This window comes from Glycine soja, chromosome 1 (genome assembly GCF_004193775.1).
Source record: "Glycine soja cultivar W05 chromosome 1, ASM419377v2, whole genome shotgun sequence".
Lineage (NCBI taxonomy): Eukaryota > Viridiplantae > Streptophyta > Magnoliopsida > Fabales > Fabaceae > Glycine > Glycine soja.
The window spans coordinates 8,652,473-8,668,150 of NC_041002.1; the positions used below are offsets into that span (position 1 = coordinate 8,652,473).

The 15,678-nt window shown below is 32.2% G+C and overlaps 1 long non-coding RNA gene and 1 pseudogene across 1 annotated transcript; one reads left to right on the forward strand and one right to left on the reverse strand.

Annotated features, from left to right (window-relative positions):
- Positions 1-3,970: 3,970 nt before the first annotated feature.
- LOC114412214 lies at positions 3,971-4,528 on the forward strand. The gene is made up of 2 exons (XR_003666614.1): positions 3,971-4,078; positions 4,195-4,528. It is a non-coding gene; the product is annotated as an uncharacterized LOC114412214 (long non-coding RNA).
- A 6,413-nt stretch (positions 4,529-10,941) lies between these two features.
- On the reverse strand, positions 10,942-13,461 carry LOC114389215 (annotated as a pseudogene).
- Between the last annotated feature and the right edge of the window lie 2,217 nt (positions 13,462-15,678).

The following is a 15,678-nucleotide window of genomic DNA, read 5'->3' on the forward strand; positions in this document are numbered from 1 at the left end:
GAACTAAGAAACACTCCAAATTGAGTGAATCACCAAAGGAATAATAACCACCAAAATTGAGGACCGTTTTGTAATTTTATAACTGGAAATTTACTTAACTTTATTGCTTTCAAGTTTTTGTAACAAAAATGCATTTCATTGGAAGTGTGTTGGGAGCCTCCAATAGGTTACCAAACTTCCATTTGTGTGTAATAATTTTAGGCAATTTTCCCTTAGGATAGTGAGTATTTTGTTGGGAACCTTAAATGTGGTCATCCAAACACTCTTAGGATTTGCTTAGTTTACATTTCTTGTACTTTAATTTCTTGCTTACTTTCATAGCTTATTTCCTTTACCTTCCATTGTCAAACAGCCTAGATAGCTTCCCTTTTACCAATTAGCTTTTACCTTATCTTTCACACCTCTTTTAGTGTTTATTTTGGTTAGTTTCAACCATAGTTTCTTTTACCTTTTGTTTTTAAACCCCAAACAAGAAAGAACCACAACTAAGGAACCAACATGAGTTTTCATTCTTCATCTAGTATTAATGGTGAGGTTTCTACTCCTAAGGACCCCTTGTATAAGATATTAGATGAGTTGAGATCCCTTAAGTTGTGGAAGGAAAAAACAAGAGAGAAAAGAAAAAGGAAGAAAAAGAGTGGAAGAAATAAGTCAAGATGAAAGAGAGAAAATAAAGGAAGAAGAAAGAAGGAAAATACTAAAACAGTTAAGAAAAGAAAAACATGTCACCTATAGTAGTTATGACTCTTGTAAGAGCCTAAGTGAAGAACTTCGTGACTATTATGAAGGAAGGCATAGGTCACATCAGACTTCACTCCCATAGGAGAGAAAAGGAAAGAAAGCCTTAAGAGGCTAACATTAACCTCCCATACTTCCATGTGAAGGACAATGTAGAGGCTTACTTAGATTGAGAAATAAGGGTAGAGCAACAACTTAAAAGAAAGTCTACTTCAAAATCTTATGGCTCTCACTCTTATTCAAAGAAAGACCAAAGTTTAGGCATCTTAGGGGTGACACCTTGTAAGCCCAAAGATGATAAGGGGGAGACAATAGAAAAGCAACTCCCTAAGGCTAGTATGCAAGAGAAGACTAGCTCTATAAAGTGCTTTAAATGGCTTGGAAGATGACATATTACTTATCAATGCCCCACCAAGAAAACTATGATTATGAGGGGCCAAGACATTTATAGTAGCCAAGATGAGGCTACTACTTCACCTTCCTCTAGTGAAAGTGAAGAAGCAAAAGGGGAAGAATCTAGCGAAGAAATCTACCCCCAAGAAGAAGGACAACCTTTAATGGTTAGGGAGGAGTGTAAGGAGGTAAGTGTCTCCTCCAACAGGTTAGCTAAGAAGGAAAGTCATTTTACAATAAAGGAAAATATTAAATAAACTTATGTTTTATTGCATTACTTTTCTTAATTTTTTAAATAAAGATCAAGGGATTCTCACGGACCCTTAGAGAATAAATGTCATTCCTAAGTGGCCCACTCAACCAAGTATAAGAAAAATTTGGGGCTTCCATGACTTAACAAACTTTTACAAAAGGTTTGTCCCATATTTTTCTATACTTGTAGTACCACTCATTGAGTTGGTGAGGAACCATGTTCCCTCATGGGAAGATGCCCGGGAAAGGAGTTTTCAGACCTTACCTTACTCCAACATACCAAACACCACTAATATATATGTTTTTATTTTTTTTATAGGTGTTGAGGGAAGAAGCCTAGAGCTTCAAGAACCTCTGGATTTAAGGTCAAATCCTTTTCAAGGGGGAGGAAATGATGAAATCCTACCCCCCAAGGGCATTGATAGAAGACTCCAAGAAGATTGGGCCAGAGATGCAAGAGAAAGCCTTAGGGTTCTTATGAGCCTTAAGGTAGATTTTGGGCCTATGGGCTAAGTATGAGTCTACTTATCTTTGTAGATATTATATTAGGATTTCATTATTTTTGGGCCTTGTATTTAGGGCTCCATGATGTAGGTAGGGTACCTTAGAAATGTAAGATTTTTCAGCACTTGTATTTTAGGACACCTAGAGTAGTTTTTGTATTAGGGGTGATTTTATAATTTCACATGAAATAAGTGAATATTTGATGTGGGTGTTGAGAAATAAATTTAATTGAATTGGGAGAAGCCCAATTCAATTAAGTTTTAGAGGGGGAGGTGAGCATTTGTTTGCTACACCCTATTGCCACATCATATAATCACACTTTGTGCATATCTTTCATGCTTTACATGCCTCATGACACCTAAACACACTTAGTGGAGAATCTTGGACTTGATCTTGGATTTGTGGGCTGAACCATACCTAAAATCCACTAATCATAATTAGTGAAATTTTGGCTCCAAAATTTGGCTCCACGAATTCAAGTGAAATTTGAATAGAAATTCAAATTTCCCTTCCAATTTTGTGTGACACTTAGGCTATAAATAGAGGTTATGTGTACATTTTTTCAACTTTGATCATTTGAGAATTATACTTCAAAGTTCAGACATCATTTGAGGTACAAAATTCTGTGCTCCTTCTTTTCCTCTACCCATCTTCTCCTTCGTTCAAGCTCTTATCCATGACTTCCTATGGTGATAAGCTTTTTCTTGACTCATCTTCTCCTTGAAGTGACATCTCCAATCATCTTTCTTCCTTCTCCATTCCGCTGCCATTTAACTTCAAGAAGCAAATGACTCCATTGATGAAGAAGATCCAAGGCCTACAAGCCCCACATAGAGTTACATCATGCACAAAGTGTCACACACATCAAATATTCACTTATTGCATGTGAAATTACAAAACTATCCCTAATATAAAAACTAGTTTAGGTGCCTTAAAATATAAGGACTGAAAAATCTTACATTTCTAGGGTACCCTACCTACATTATGGAGTCCTAAATACAAGGTCCAAAAATAATGAAATCCTAATCTAATATGTACAAAGATAAGTGGGTTCATACTTAGTCCATGAGTCCAAAATCTACCTAAGGCTCATGAGAACCCTGGGGCTTTCTCTTGCATCTCTGGCCCAATCTTCTTGGAGTCTTCTATCCAATGCCTTTGCGGGGTAGGATTGCATCAAGATGCTGCCCCATCTAGTATGTTCATTTGTCCAATGTCCAACGCAAAATTCTCATCTCTGTTGCATTGTGTTTATAATTTATTTTTGAGTAGGAGTGTAACCAAAAAAACACATTGATTGAGGGTTTAATTTAAATGGGGTAAAGCTAAAAACACCAAGGGATAGGATCAGAACTGAGGTGGGAGGTAGGCAAAAATTGTTGAAATATTTTGTATAGGTGTTTCATAGGACAGAACACAGCTTGACATTCTATTGATGATGTAGGCAGATATCAAATTCAACAAGCACACTCACATTATGAACTTTCTAATTTCTAATTTCTAATTCATACAATATATTTTATGAAAGTTAAATTTCCAAGAAAAAGTATTACCCACTTCTCTAATTTCCAAATTTTTTGGTGTATTGATTATGTTTATTTTGTTGGAGACACTTTGAGAGGTTGAGATCACACCATTTTTAGATTCGTTCTTTTAAATTTGTATTCCAACTTCATTCATCTTTCTCCAACCCTGCCTTACTATTACTACTATAGTCAAGATCTTAACTTCCTTCTGCTCCAATCACTTACTGTCCATATGCTACTTTTCCTCTTCCATTTTAACTTTGAAGTTAAACTACTCTTATGGTCCAATTTTGCTTCTTAGTGCTAAAGATTTTAACCAATGAGTGCATAGCACTTGATAACAATGGTTTGTGTATCATTTTATGAGCATGCTGTATTTGGCATGGAAAAGGATATTTAGGATCCGTAGAAGATTATTTTATGTATCATGGCATATGCCTCAAACTTGATTACCCATTGCTGCATAATTTACTTTGTTTACGGTACCTTCTTGTCTATTTGATACTTAAAAACAATACAAATTATTTTGTGTTCAACTTTCCAACTTTATTTTCAGATATGGGTGTCCAAGCATGGAAGAGCTTGAATGCTACAATCAGAAATACAAGACAAGATTAGATGAAGTTGGAGCGCTAGGAGAGATACCTGTTGATTTGGCTCTGGAGGTAATGCATAGCAGCTATGTCCTATACTCTTGTTCCAATGGGATTTTATTCAGTAGTAAATGACGGTTTCTTTGAATTGTATTTAGTACTTAACAAAGCATAATTTTGCTTCGAAGGTTTCATCCCCAGGCGCTGAGAGGCTACTAAAAGTGCCAGATGATATTAGTCGATTCAAAGACATGACTATGAGAGTCTGTTATACTGAAAATATAGAGTCCAATTGCCCAGAAAGGGATGGAGTTTTTTTGTTAGATTCTATAGAAAATGACTCGGAGATGTGTGTGTGGAAGTTTGCAGACGTTAAAGAGAATAGAGACCCCCTTAAAAAAGGCAGACCTTTAAGTCGTAAACAGAAGGATTGGAGATTAAAACTGCCATTTAACTTGCATACAATGGTAACTTTGTACCTTGAATAATTGTTAAGATTTAATCTTATTTTGATTCAGGAACATGGATTTTCTTTCTGTCTAGCCTCCCTTCCCCCTTTTGCCTACCTATATTTTCCTGACTAGATATGATATGTGGAAGTAGTTTGAGAAAATATGGTTCTTTTAAATTTTAGTAGTGAGCTCGGTAGCAGGTTTTGTTCTGGTTTTCAAAATTGTAGATGCAATTTGAGTATAATTAGATGTTTCTTTGGACATATAGGTTTGTACTGTGTGTTTGGTAGTGCTTTCACCAGGTCCAATGTGCAACAAAACTGAAGGAACTAAAAAAGCTTCCACATTTTTTTTGATAATATGTGGTGATTTAAGCCTCAAAAATGCATATTTGAAGCGGATCCAAACATGCATTGTCTAAGAAATTTAGCAAGAAGTTCAAAGATGAAGCTCTAAATTTATTATTTTTGTAATATTCAGAAGCTTATTACCATGAGCATAAGTGCATAGCTACAAGAATTGAGACCTCTTTCATTATGTTGCTGATAAATGAAATAACATTTTCATTTTTAATTATATCATGTTATTCTCAACATCTTCTGATTGCTTGGTTTGAAAGTTTGGGACTGAGATTATGTGTCTAAAAACCAATAGTACATCTTTCTTGCGCCTCAGTAATTCTCAAGCATTTCTAATAAAATTCATAATTGTGCTTTTTAGGCTTGACTTGGATTCCTGTCACTTTTCATCACTCCTTTTGTCGAAAGGCTTAAAAGTTATGTGTTAGGAGTGAGGACAATTAGTTGGGACAGTTATGATAGTAGGAGTTAGTTTAGATAGCTATGATAGTAGAAGAGGTTTGTTAGGTATACAGGGTTAGAAGTAGTTGTGTTATTTTCCCTTTGGCATAGTTGTTGAATAGCTGTCCTTTCTTTTGGACAGTAATGGGGTGCAATCTGCAGGACCACATTCCTAGTGCTGGCTGTCTTTTTTTTTTCCTTTTCACCATCATAATGTCATTATTTTGAATTCTTATTTAGAATGGAACTATGACTGTGGCCTAGGTAATGATTATTGTAAATTTGTAAAGAATGAAACATATTTGAAGGTTTGGTTTATATTTTCTTTACATTTGTAATTTCAACTTCTAAAATGAATTAGACTTGTATTTTGTTTAATTCCAAAGTTCCAAATACTGCTTCATTTAAAATCAACTATTCAAGCAATGATTGTGAACTTTATGATAAAACTGAATTCCGTTAAATTTCAAGTCCCATATTTGTACGGAGTACCAGCTTTTACCTTGTTTCATAGGCAGGCAAAAACATTGGTATAATGATTTCAATTTAAATATCATATTATAATCAGTCAGCACTAGATGTAGAAGTGCATGGTAGAGCTGATTTGTAATTTGTAGGTTTCATAGCCCTTCATATCTCTATGTAACACCTGCACTACTTTTTCCCTTAGTTTCTTGTGGATGAGAAGAGTTTATTTATCATATAAATCAATCTTTAACCACAATAGCATCCTCAAAGTACTTTTTTTTTGGCATCCTTTTCATTTTTGCTGCATTCCTATCATTTGCTGCTAAATTCGTCGGCTATAACCATCCCTTAATCTTCTCATCTTGGGAGAAGTTGATATTTGTTAGGAAGTCCCACATCGCCTGTCTCAATTCTTGGGATGTAGCTTATATATCAGTTGGACAATTTTATTTAGTGTTAATTGGTTTTAAGTTGAAATCTAACATGATATTATTTATTTTCCTACATTTTTTTATAAACTATCTTCGAATATACTCTTCAAATATTTAAGTTAGTTGTATTTCCAAGATTTAAACTTGAAAGTTGAGATAATTGATTAAGTTAAGATAACTCCCCATAAATTAGTTGATCTATTTGCTTGGTGGTACTTATCTATTGATTTACACTAACAAAAATAGCATTTGGTTTAATTGTTTTTTTTACAACTTTCTAAGAGTTTTTTTTGAAAAAGAAACAATTATTTTTACAAAATTAAGCATTATCAAACCCGCAGTAAATTTTATGACACCACAAATGTACCAACATGATGTACATCTCACGGTCAAAAAGTTGTCAACAGTGAAGAAAAAACAAGATATCTATATATGGCCTAGGACGAAGTTCATGCACCCAACAGTGTTTAAAATGTGATCTCTAAGTATATTTTTCTTGATTGTGAAGCCAAAGAGGAAGATAATTGAATGAGAAGTTTCAGTCAAATTATGATCTTTGTTCTTTTGCCTAGTACTTTTCTTTCTTTCATTTGATTTATAACTTGTCACATCATTGATTTATTTTATAAGATGAAATAATTTTTTTTTTATTCTTTGAATTTTTTTAGATTAGTTTTAATTTTTAATGTTTTTGTTCCTTTATATTTTTAGTCCCCACTCACAAGTGTGTTGTTAAATAGTGACATGGCAAAGGCTGCGAGTGATACCTGTTAAATGATTGTGGCGGTTCATTTTTTGACTTCTGCAAACTCCCAGAAAATGCTTAGGAGTGTGTTTGGATGGAGAAAGTTAAAATTTTGAGAAATTTTAAATTCTAAGAATTTCAAATACTTCAATTGAAATTCTTTTATTTTCAAAATTTTGTGTTTGGATAAAAAAAATTAAAATTATGAGGATGAAAAAAATGAATGAAAAAAAAGAGAAGATATGGTTGATGTGCTAGTTATACGTGTTCCTCTATGCTCACACCCGATCGATATTTTAGGAGCTCAGACGGTGTTTCTTGAAGAAGACTATAAGAAGAGAATTTCTCACCTTTTAGAAGGAAATTGAAATTCCAGATTTTTAGTTGTTTAAAATTCTGTTTTAAAATTCTAAAATTTTAAATTCTTCATAAAAAGCATCCAAACAATGAATTCTAAATTACAGAAATTCAAATTCTCTGGTAAATTACTTTCCTCAGTTAAAATTCTCTATCCAAACGCATTCTAGATGATTTTTTTAAAACATGTTAAAAATTTCATAAATTGGTTCTCATTCGAACTTTGAAACCCATGAACCCCAGATAAAAAAAGTAGTATCAATCCTTGCAACATATATTGCACCAATCAAACTCTACAAATTCAATTGATTCACGTGAGGGGATGAAGAAAAAAAACACAAAGAATGGAGTGGGTTTTAACCTAAGCTAAAGAGAGGTGAATGCTCAACCTAACCTCCGAGGTCAATGCTCAACTCGATGCCATCTCACCTCCTTTCTCTTGTAAAGGGTTTGGCCATTTGGGGGTTTTAATGTTTCGGAGTTTGAAAACAGAGGTGAAAGAAGAGAGTGATTCGGTGTCCTCGAAGATCTGAGGAAGCGCAAGAAGACCGAGATTTTCAATGAGAGGAAGTGTCAGAAGACCGACTATGGTGCCGATGGCGGTGGCTCTGATGACACCAAAGCGGATGAACTCCATCTTTGTCACTCGAAACCTTTGCGTCTTCGATCCCGACTTGAATCCGTTCGCACCCTATATTGTCGTCAATCTATCCCTTCATTAAACAATTCCCCAAACCCAACACGAACCTCCTTTTTCCTCTTCGATTTATCTTTCTCCCTCTCTCAAACCAACACATTCAGAGGACACAATCTCAGATTCGTTTGCTATTTTTTCAATTACTTTGGTTATACGTTGTTTTGCTTGCTTTTGTCGTCGTTTTTGTGTTGGTTGGTTGTTGAGAAAGAAACATGATATGTTAGATTCGTGTGGTAATATGTTAGGTTCCACACAATTTTTGCCTATCAACTATCAAAGATTTGAGATCCAATCGAAGCAATTTCCGTGATATATAGCTGCCAGAAAGTGGTCTAATATAGTTTACACATTTTAACCAACCATTTTCTGGCTGTCAAAACCGCCAGAAACATTTCTTCATAAAATAATTAAAAATTAATTTTGATCGCAAAAAATAAACTGCCTTCAAATAATTAAAAATTAATTGCCACCTCAGCATATTGCAGCATATAATGGAGATTTTAAACAGTAGGGATGAAAAACATTTATAGATGCAAATAGTAAGGACTAAGACTGGCAAATTATTTGTTGAAGAACTAAAAGTGGAAATTAGAAAAAGTTTAGGTATAAAAAACATAATTAATCTTAAGATTTAAATAAAATAATTTTACATTATCATTTAATTACAAATTATTATATATAATAAATTTTTTTATTTTCATAATAACTATCTTAAAAATTAATTATATCAATTATAATTTTTAATTGATTAATAACTATTAAACTCTTAAATAGATGTCTTTACACAAATCCTAAAACAAGAGAAACAACTGCATGTGAGGGAAGCGGGGAGAAGGACACACATTTATTTACATTAGAGTTTACATCAATAGGTTATATCAAAGGAATAAGGCAATGAATATCATATTACTCCACCACAAAGGAATCATTCATGGATGGAGTGCGGAAAATTGATGAAGGGAATATTGAGGGTTTCACTCCTCAAATACGTCACCTTATTTGTATTTTGAAGGTATGACAATTGACATTTAACACGTAAAGACAAGAATAGTATCAGATACACGAAGTTTAGCCAATCTTTTGCACTTGGTAAGGTCCCTAGCAATTAACCAAGCCCACAACACTATAAATGAGTGGGCTATAACTCACTATTTGACCCTATCTTTAAGTGAATTGAAATAAAAAGAAGAGAAAGATAAAAAGAAAAAAATAGAAGGAAAAAGTAATAGATATGATAAATGATGTAATGAAAATTGAGAAGAGATATAAGAAGAAAAAACATGAGGTGGAAATTGAATGGAAGAGAAAATGAGTACATGTTAATATTGTTCTTGTATTTTAGTATTTTTTTTTACTTGTATTTTAGTAGTATTGATTTCAAAACAACAGCATGTGACGTATAAAAGGTTGCTTAACTTCCTTATCCATTGACATAGGCTCTCCTCAAATGCATTGTTTTGAATAGTGTATGTATAAGTATGACCCATGGAATTTTTTATTGCTCCAAGAAATCTGTGGTTAGGACAGAGAGAGTTTGGAAGGATGTGAAAGTAGGTGAACTCGTGTATTTGGACACTACCTCATTCCAAGTACATCTAGTTGCAAATTTTTTAGTACAGTTAGTTAGTCATTACCAAAATTTTAAATTTTGTTAGAATCTAAGAGATATTAAACTTGTTAGTACTTTGATTTATTTAATTTTCATTACCAACCCTAACATCCAAATTAATGTTGTTGTCCTTTTCTAATTTTATTATTTCATATTTTTCTTTACAAACATTTGCATATATTTAATATTTTTATAAAAGATAAACACTAACATACTTTTGTTTTGATTGTTTCTTACTATGAAAAAGCTCAAAAAATGTAGTTTTTTTAAATGTAGTTTTATGCTATAGTTTTTAAAGATTTTTATATTCATCAACTACCATTTTTACTTCTAAAATAAGTTTTAAAATAATTTTTAAATTTTTCTAAAAAATTATAAAATTATTTTTTTACAAAAATCTTATAAATATATTATGAATTCTTTACATGTACATTTATTTAAAACCCTTTTTTCCAAAAAAAAAACTAAAAGGCACATAACTTTTGTTTTATCACCATTGATGTAAAGTATTCATCAATTTTATTGATGACTAATCTTTATCAAAAAATCTAATTGATCACTCAGATGGACGACTTGTTGATGCATAATCTTACTAGCAATAACTAATATTGTTATCTTTTTTATTACTATTTTGCTTTTCTATACTTTTCTTTTTAAAAAAATAATGGTTATTTTGAATGCAATATTTATTATTTTTATTTAAAAATAATTTCACTTTTCAAGGTAAATTTAATATATGGTTACATCATTTCATATTCTTATTAAGAACGGTCACACTCCTTTTCCAAAAAAGATATCGTTCACACTGTTTTTTTTATGTCATTAGAGTTTTTCTGTTAGAATAAATATGTATTTTTATATTATTAAATTCCTCTTGAAAGAAATTTTACAACTTATAAATATAAGTATATAATATCTTAATTTTAATTTGTTAATCAATTTTTATTGATACGTGTAGTTTGAACAAAACAATTAACATTGTTATTTAGAATATTTGCACTACTAAAAAAAATACATTTTATATCGGTTGTTTATCACATTCTACGTTAGTTATCAATTGTCATCGTAAATAATATCATAGAATGTTTGCATCCATGAGGATGGTTTCCAAAAAATCATCTTAAAAAGTTACAATTCTAAGATAGATTTCAAAAACATAATCGTCTTAGAAAATCATATTATTTTGATATTTACAAAAGGATTTACACCAAGTCCCTTATTTGTACTTTAAGTCTTTATAAGATGAAAAAAGATAATAAGGATTATGTGTAAATCAATGTAATTATACACATTTTTTCATTCTTATGGAGCTACATGTCTAATATAAATGTAGAGATGTAAAAGAACCATTGATCATGTAAAGTTAAATTAGATGGTTACTTGTCATATTCATGGTGCATGTTGTTACTCCACCCTTCTTTTTTCACAACACTACTGATGTTGGCAAAAACAAAGACTACTTTGGGATGAGACACCCATGATCTCCTTAAGAAAGTGTTTGTTACAATTACAGTGATGTCACTATGTACAAATGAGTAGGCGTTGTCCCATGTATCATTTTTTTCTTGATTGTGTTTCTTGCTTGTGCCACTACAACTGTAATCCCTTTGTCGCCACCAAGTGTTCTTAGTTCATTTTCCTGTATCATAAAATAAATCCTAAATACTTATACATTTATATTTACTCTATCACAAATTAATTGAACTATCTTCCACATTGAAATATACAAACATTCAAGTTCCTAAAATTTTATATACCAAATATTGACTTTCCACTTCCAAATATATAATCTTTTGTTCCTTGAATTATACCGTCTTTGAAAAAATGTCTAGTCCTATCATCACACACAGTGTCTTGGAATCTAAACATCGTGCAATTATAAAATGTTGCTTTGTCACCAGATATTCTCAACGCAACTGCTTGAGTTCCTACTTTTCCATCAGATCTCGGTGCAGAATTTTATACCATCAAATTCATAAAAATAAAAAAGCATAAAATCAAACTCATATGACATGCTTCTCTTTAGTATATGAGAATTTTATAAAGAATGTCTACAAACCAAGATCATCGTGTTAACTGCTACGAAGTAATTTGATTCAACAATTAATGTAGCACTACCAGTTGTGCCATATTGTTGTGCACACTATTAGAAAATATGTTTTCTACATCGGTTATTTATGACTTTCAACATTGGTTTTTGAACCGATGTTGAAAGTACCGAAGTTGATTCGTTAACATCGGTTTTTTAAAAATTGATGTTAATGTAAAATTATCAACATCTGTTATTTACACCCAAAAAATGTATATTAATGTTGAAAGTTAACATCGGTTTTTAACAAAAAAAATCGATGTTAACGTAAGTTAACATCGGTTTTCTGTAAAAAAAATTGATGTTAACGAATGTATTAATGTTGACAGTTAATATCGATTTTTTGAAAAAACCGATGTTAACATAAAAAAATCGATGTTAACGAATGTGTTAATGTTGAAAATTAACATCGGTTGTTTACTGAAAACCGATGTTAACGTTTTCGATATTAACATCGGCTTTTTACAAAAAACCGATGTTAACGTATGTTAACATCAGTTTTTCCAAAAAACTGATGTGAACTGTCAACATTAACACATTCGTTAACATCGGTTTTTTTAAAAAAACTGATGTTAACTGTCAAATTAACACATTCGTTAACATCGGTTTTTCCAAAAAATCAATGTTGTTTTCAGGATTTTTTTTAAATAATGTCTCTGTTTTTACAAAAAAAAAAAAACCAAAATTTAACCTGTAAATTTAAAATCAGACCACACAGCACACAACATATATCATTTGCATTCTGCTTTCAAATAGGTTTTAGCAGAAAACTAGCTATCAACAAAGGTTATTCAATGTTAAAATGAAACAACAATTGTAAAAAATGTAATGCAAAGTATGTAAACTAATTAAGTAACCTAAAGTTACATAGTTGCTTAACATCCTATGTTTGATTTCTAACTTTTAGATAATATTGTACCCACTGGATGCGAAGCGCCTTGAATCTCTCTACTTCCAATGGTTTGACTTCATTAAAATACTGCATGATCAAATAAAAAAATAAATTAATAATGTAATAACAATTATAAGAAAACCAACTTTGTTTGAAATAAACAATTACCGTCTCCCAATTATTCCTGAAAGATCCTAAGATTATCGTGGACATCCAGTGCATCACGTAGTAGCCACATTCAGTGATTTCTTTTTGTCTATTACACTAAATATATAATGAAATTTGGATATTAATTAAACATTAACTACAATTAGTGTACACACACATAAAATATATATAAGTAGAAGTTTTATTTAAATTACGTACCTTAATAACAATCCACCTAGCAGCAGCCTTGCTAAAGACATTAGAAATTATCTAATCAGCAAACCTTGACCGGAGCCATGCTAAAGTTAGAAACTTCCAAATTCACCAGATGTTGTGCTATCTCATTCTTAACATCAGATACTGCGCAATGCCCCAAAATGTCAAGTTTGGCATGTTCTCTGGCACCCCATACAAGGTCACAAAAGGCTTTGTCTTCTCAATTTTGATTTTTTCATTATAATTTCCAGCTCCAATGTACACAATCACACGCTTGTTGTTTCCAGTCAATGGCATCGGTGATGGTCTTCAATTCTCCATTGCCATCTTGCATTACCTTCACAACCTTAGCACCTTCTTCAGCAATTACCAATTTAGGATCCACTGTGCTCTTTCTTTGATCTATAGCCTCACATTGTTACTCAACCATGTGCTCAATTGGGCCTTGTTAGTGGGAATTGACATAGTATCATTGGATAAAACAACATGGATTGTGAGGAATGCTACTACGAAAGCCACATGAATGATAGAACTTTTGGTTCTAGAAGCCATGTTTCTAGTGTTTAATTTTTTATTTTTAGGTGTGTATAGATGATTTATATTTATAAGACGCAAGTTCTTGACTTTGTGAGACTTTATTTAGAGAGCAGTTAATTTGATTCATCCTTATGTTGTTGGGAAGGTAGAAATAAACCTTGGATTGATGGTTCATGAATTAGTTATGATTTTTTTTGTTGAAGCCACATTATTGTGGTTTTCTAATTTCTAATTAAGTATGCGCATGTGTAAGCTAAAATTATAAACAAATTTCACTTAAAAAAATAAGCACAGTGAATTAAACCCATGAATTGACTTTGTAAATATTGAGGGTTTATTTAATAATTTTTATTGAATTTTGGAATTTTATGCAAAGATTCATTACTACATATGTGATCTTTAGCAACAATTTTTTTGTCTAACACATGACATAAACTATATATAGTATTTGATAAAATGTCATTAAAATATATTTATAATAATTATTCATATTTGACAACATTTTTTAAATAGACAAAAAAATTTAACAACATTTTTGTTAAGTGTTAGAGTTTTTTTTATACTAAAATTCACACATGTAATAGTGATTTAGCCATTAAAAACACATCATAAGGCTATAATTTCTTTAAATATGATTGGATGTAGAGTATATTTTTCTTTCATCTATAAATTTGTGTTTTATAATTTACTACATTTTATATTTCACTTTGTTGTCTTTGTTAACTTACATACATTGCACTTTTCAAATTTAGGAAAAATATTAAAAATAAAAATATTAAATCATTTTAAAGAAAAGTGTTAAAATTATAAAAGAAAAAGCATAATTAATGTAAATAAATTTGGAATTAAAATTTAAAATTATATATATATATTAAGAATATGTCTTTTTATAAATGGGAGTATGCTAAGATTATGATTAGATCATATATATATATATGATAACTAGAATGGAATAATATAAAATTGTCATATAATATTTGCATATTTATTTATTTATTAAGCAAAAGAAAAGAATTTTATTAAACAGATACAAGTGATACCCACACAATTACAGAGCAAATAGGATGTATAATTCCTACACATGAATCCAACCAAGCTTCACTACTGGAAAATATTGATTCTATGACGCACATTCTAAGACGGTTATTAATAACCGCCTTAGAATGTGACACGGTGATATTTTTGTAATTAGGGGCAATATTTGTTGTTTTTACGTCGGGCATTCTAAGACGGTCTTACAAAACCGTCTTAGAATGCTAGTCCATGGAATTTTTGTAAATATGGGAAACTTAAACGAAGATGAGTTTGGCTGAAGGACCATCTTCGTTTAAGTTACCCTAATTATTAACTCTGTAGCTGGTTCGCTCTCGCGATCAGTACTCAAACACACAGTGCATGCGTTCAGATCGAGCTGGGTGCACTTGTTGTAGTTCGTCTTCTCCGCCGCTGTCGTTTCGATTTCTCAAAAGCATTTTTCCTGCGAGGAATATAAAGATATGAGTCATTTAGGGTTCAAGCACGAGGTTTACGACGACAACAAGAGGTGGTGGTGGTGAACAACGAGGAGATTCACCTCGTTTCAATGCCGAGCAAGAGGAAGAAGTTCTCGTGCTTCTGGTGCTTCACGATGTCGTTGGGGATCTATAACACGTGCTTGATGTGTGTTTGATTTGGATGAGACGCTCATCGTGGCGAACACGACGAAGTATTTTGAGGATAGGATTGAGGCCTTGAGGGGGTGGCTTTTCCACGAGATTGATCCGTTACGGGTCCAGGGGATGTCCTCGGAGCTTAAGAGGTACCTCGAGGAACGGTTGTTGCTGAAGCAGTATGCAGAGAGTGACACTGTTGTTGATAACGAGAAGGTGCATAAGGTTTAGATGGAGGAGGCACCACCACTGTCCGGTAGCCACGAGAAATTGGTTCAGCCAGTTGTTCGGTTGCAGGAGAGGAATATTGTCCTCACGAGGATTAATCCTGAGGTTTGTGGTTATTGTTGATTTAGTATTAAGTGTTGACTATCGTCTGTCAAGTGGAAAATTTGTGTTGTGTTTGTGTTTGATTTGGGTTATTGGTTAGTTTTTGTGGTGTTTGGGTTTTGGGGTTTTTTGAGGGAGTGTGAGTGGTGGGTTGAGATTGGTCGATATGGATTTTAGGCTTTAAGTTTGGGGTTTTGGGAATTGGTGAAATTTGATGAGAGGTGAAGCTTGGGGGTTTTGGGAATAGGTGAAA